This window comes from Ovis canadensis, chromosome 15 (genome assembly GCF_042477335.2).
Source record: "Ovis canadensis isolate MfBH-ARS-UI-01 breed Bighorn chromosome 15, ARS-UI_OviCan_v2, whole genome shotgun sequence".
Taxonomy (NCBI): domain Eukaryota; kingdom Metazoa; phylum Chordata; class Mammalia; order Artiodactyla; family Bovidae; genus Ovis; species Ovis canadensis.
The window spans coordinates 74352639-74357207 of NC_091259.1; the positions used below are offsets into that span (position 1 = coordinate 74352639).

The 4569-nt window shown below is 39.1% G+C and overlaps 1 pseudogene; it reads right to left on the bottom strand.

Annotated features, from left to right (window-relative positions):
* Nucleotides 1–508: 508 nt before the first annotated feature.
* Nucleotides 509–1902, bottom strand: LOC138420005 (nucleosome assembly protein 1-like 1; annotated as a pseudogene).
* Between the last annotated feature and the right edge of the window lie 2667 nt (nt 1903–4569).

The window sequence follows — 4569 nt, forward strand, 5'->3', positions numbered from 1 at the left end:
CAAACTTCACTACCCAATTTTACCTGAGAGCAAGATTACTGGCTTGACCACTCTCTCCTCCTTTGGACTCTCCTTTTTCTCCACCAGGTGGCCTCTGTCTCTTTCCTCCCCCATCTCTTCTCTATCCAACTCTGTGAATCTTTCTGTGTGTTCCAGACGGTGGAGAACACCTAAGGAACTGGTTACTGGCAGGATTTGTCTCTCTCCTTTTCATTTCTCTCTCTTATCCCCCTGGCCACATCTGTCTACTTCCTCCCTCTCCTCTTCCCTGTATAACTCTGTAAATACCTCTGAGCAGTCCAGAGCATGGAGCGCACATAAGGAAGTGACTACTGGCTAGCTTGCTCTCTCCTCTTTTGATCTCACTGCATCTCATTCCAGTCACCTCTAACTACCCCCTCCCTCTTCTCTTCTCCATGTAACTCAGTGAACCTCTCTGGGTGTCCCTCAATGTGGAGAAACTTTTCATCTTTAACCTAGATGTTTTATTTATTTATTTATTTTTAAATTATATGACATTTTTATTTTAGGATGCAAAAACAAAAATGAGCAAACAAACAAACAAAAAACTTGAAATAGGCTTGTCAAATGATGTAAATTCATCCTTTCCATGGAAGCAGAAGGTAGATCAGTGCAGGTTATCCTCAGGACCTCATACATCCTGCTTCACTGCTGCTTGCACTCTGCTGGGTTTTGATCCTTCTTTGGGTCATAGTCTGGATCATTTTCCTCATCTCCTTCTTCTTCCCCTTTCTCATCCGCTTCTTCACCTTCTTCATCATAATCATCATCATCATCTTCAATAGCTTCTACAGTAAAGTATAACACTGATCTTGGGATCATACGCTCACGTAAAAAGTGACCAATTTAAAAGTCTGCAGTGAGGATAGCTTCAGAATCATCATCCAGATCTCCACTCTCAGGAACTTCAGGAGGGGCAAAAAAATTAAAGAAAGAGTCATTAGAAACTGTTTTGGTCACAGTATGAACTGTCTCACGTCCCTTGTGTTTCTGCTTCTTCTTAATCGTTTTCAAAGTGACATTCTTCCCTTTTTTCCAATCTATCTGGCACCCTGTACAACCCATAATTTCTGGTCCATCAAAATAAAAGGGATCAGAATCATCTGGTTCTGATCTCATCCTATATGTCTTTGTCAACACTTCATTTGTGAAATATTCACTGGGTTTAAAGTGAAATTCTAAGACAAAACTCATAGGTTGACCAGCATCTGAGAACTTCACTTTAATATCTTTCAAGTGCTTCAGAATAGGCTCATCATGTTCCTGAACCATATCACTGAGCAAGTCAACAGTCTTAAAAACGGTCAGCCAAAACTCAGGAATTCCCTTGGGATCTTCTTTTTCTTCATCCTTTTTCTCATCTTCAATCTTGGCCTTTTCTTTTAGCTCCTCCGAAATTTCATCTTCCTCATCTTGTTTCCATTCACATTCTTCTTCTGTAGGTTCATAAATGGCATTAATGATCTCAAATCAAGCGATCAAATAGAGACTGATAAAGAACAGCATACTTTCTTTCAAGATCATGAACTTCCTCATAGAATTTGGCTTCTATCTGTGCACATTTAACTTGAAGGTTTTTGAGAGCATTCACTCATCTTTTAACTACCCTAGGCAAGCTTTCAATGTGTCCTGTTGGTGTTTCTACCAGACCATCAAATCTTTCTTGAAGGGCTGCAAGAATCTGAGGATTTTGCATCATCTGAACAGTCATCTGACGTGCTTTGATTTTTGTTTCTTCACCAGTTTCTTCTTCTTCTACTTCTTCAACATCATCCAAATCTTGATCAAGTTCAGACTGTTCTTTGTTGTCGATGTCTGCCATGTTGTACAAATGCCAAGTATTTTCAAAAATGGCAAATTTAGTTTTCCAGCTCAGCTCTCCCGTGGCGAGTGTGGGGAGCCGAGAGGCCCGAGCTGCGCAGCAGTGACTCAGGGTGGCGGCAGGAGGAGCAGGAGGCGGCGCCGTGAGCAGATGGCGCTAAAAAAGCTAACCTAGACGTTTTATCATCGGTGCTGTATAGATAGAGAAATCTAGAGGCTACTGTAAAAATAAAACTGAAAACCAGAAGCAGGAGGCTTAAGTCCAAAGCCTGAGAACATTAGAGAACTCCTGAATTCAGGGAACATTAAGCAATAGGAGCTCATCAAACGCCTCCATACCTACACTGAAACCAAGCTCCACCCAATGGCCAGCAAGTTCCAGAGCAAGACATATCGCACAAATTTTCCAGCAACACAGGAACACACCCTTGAGCTTCAATATACAGGCAGCTCAAAGCTACTCCAAAACCTTTGACGTCTCATAACCCATTACTGGTCACTCCACTGCACTCCAGAGAGAAGAAACCCAGCTTCACCCACCAGAACTCCAACACAAGCCTCCCTAACCAGGAAACCTTAAAAAGCCACTGATACAACCCCACCCGCAGTGAGGAAGATCCATAATAAAGAAAACTCCACAAATTACCAGAATATTAAAAGGCCACCCCAAATGCAGCAATATAACCAAGATGAAGAGACAGAGGAATACTCAGCAGGTAAAGGAACAGGAGAGTTGCCCACCAAACCAAACAAAAGAGGAAGAGATAGGGAATCTACCTGAGAAAGGATTCCGAATATTGATAGTGAAAATGATCCAAAATCTTGAAATCAAAATGGAATCACAGATAAATAGCCTAGAGACAAAGATTGAGAAGATGCAAGAAAGGTTTAACAAGGACCTAGAAGAAATAAAAAAGAGTCAATATATAATGAATAACGCAATAAATGAGATCAGAAACACTCTGGAGGCAACAAATAGTAGAATAACGGAGGCAGAAGATAGGGTTAGCGAAATAGAAGATAGAATGGTAGAAATAAATGAATGAGAGAGGAAAAAAGAAAAACGAATTAAAAGAAATGAGGACAATCTCAGAGACCTCCAGGACAACATGAAACGCTCCACCATTCGAATTATAGGAGTCCCAGAAGAAGAAGACAAAAAGAAAGACCATGAGAAAATCCTTGAAGAGATAACAGTTGAAAACTTCCCTAAAATGGGGAAGAAAATAATCACCCAAGTCCAAGAAACACAGAGAGTTCCAAATAGGATAAACCCAAGGCGAAACACCCCAAGACACATATTAATCAAATTAACAAAGATCAAACACAAAGAACAAATATTAAAAGCAGCAAGGGAAAAACAACAAATAACACACAAGGGGATTCCCATAAGGATAACAGCTGATCTTTCAATAGAAACTCTTCAGGCCAGGAGGGAATGACAAGACATACTTAAAGTGATGAAAGAAAATAACCTACAGCCCAGATTACTTTACCCAGCAAGGATCTCATTCAAATATGAAGGAGAAATCAAAAGCTTTACAGACAAGCAAAAGCTGAGAGGATTCAGCACCACCAAACCAGCTCTCCAACAAATTCTAAAAGATATTCTCTAGACAGGAAACACAAAAAGGGTGTATAAACCCGAACCCAAAACAATAAAGTAAATGGTAACAGGATCATACTTATCAATAATTACCTTAAACGTAAATGGGTTGAACGCCCCAACCAAAAGACAAAGATTGGCCAAATGGATACAAAAACAAGACCCCTCAATATGCTGCTTACAAGAGACCCACCTCAAAACAAGGGACGCATACAGACTGAAAGTGAAGGGCTGGAAAAAGATATTCCACGCAAATAGAGACCAAAAGAAAGCAGGAGTGGCAATACTCATATCCGATAAAATAGACTTTAAAACAAAGGCTGTGAAAAGAGACAAAGAAGGCCACTACATAATGATCAAAGGATCAATCCAAGAAGAAGATATAACAATTATAAATATATATGCACCCAATACAGGAGCACCGCAATATTTAAGACAAATGCTAACAAGTATGAAAGGGGAACTTAACAATAACACAATAACAGTGGGAGACTTTAATACCCCACTCACACCTATGGACAGATCAACTAAACAGAAAATTAACAAAGAAACACAAACTTTAAATGATACATTAGACCAGTTAGACCTAATTGATATCTATAGGACATTTCACCCCAAAGCAATGAATTTCACCTTTTTCTCAAGTGCTCATGGAACCTTCTCCAGGATAGATCACATCCTGGGCCATAGATGTAAACTTGATAAATTTTAAAAAATCGAAATCATTCCAAGCATCTTTTCTGACCATAATGCATAAGATTAGATCTCAATTACAGGAGAAAAACTATTAAAAATTTCAACATATGGAGGTTGAACAACACACTTCTAAATAACCAACAAATCACAGAAGAAATAAAAAAAGAAATCAAAATATGCATAGAAGCTAATGAAAATGAAAACACAACAACCCAAAACCTGTGGGACACTATAAAAGCATTGCTAAGAGGAAAGTTCATAGCAATACAGGCAAACCTCAAGAAACAAGAAAAAAGTCAAATAAATAACCTAACTCTACAACTAAAGCAACTAGAAAAGGAAGAATTGGAGAACCCCAGAGTGAGTAGAAGGAAAGAAATCTTAAAAATTAGGGCAGAAATAAATGCAAAAGAAACAAAAGAGAC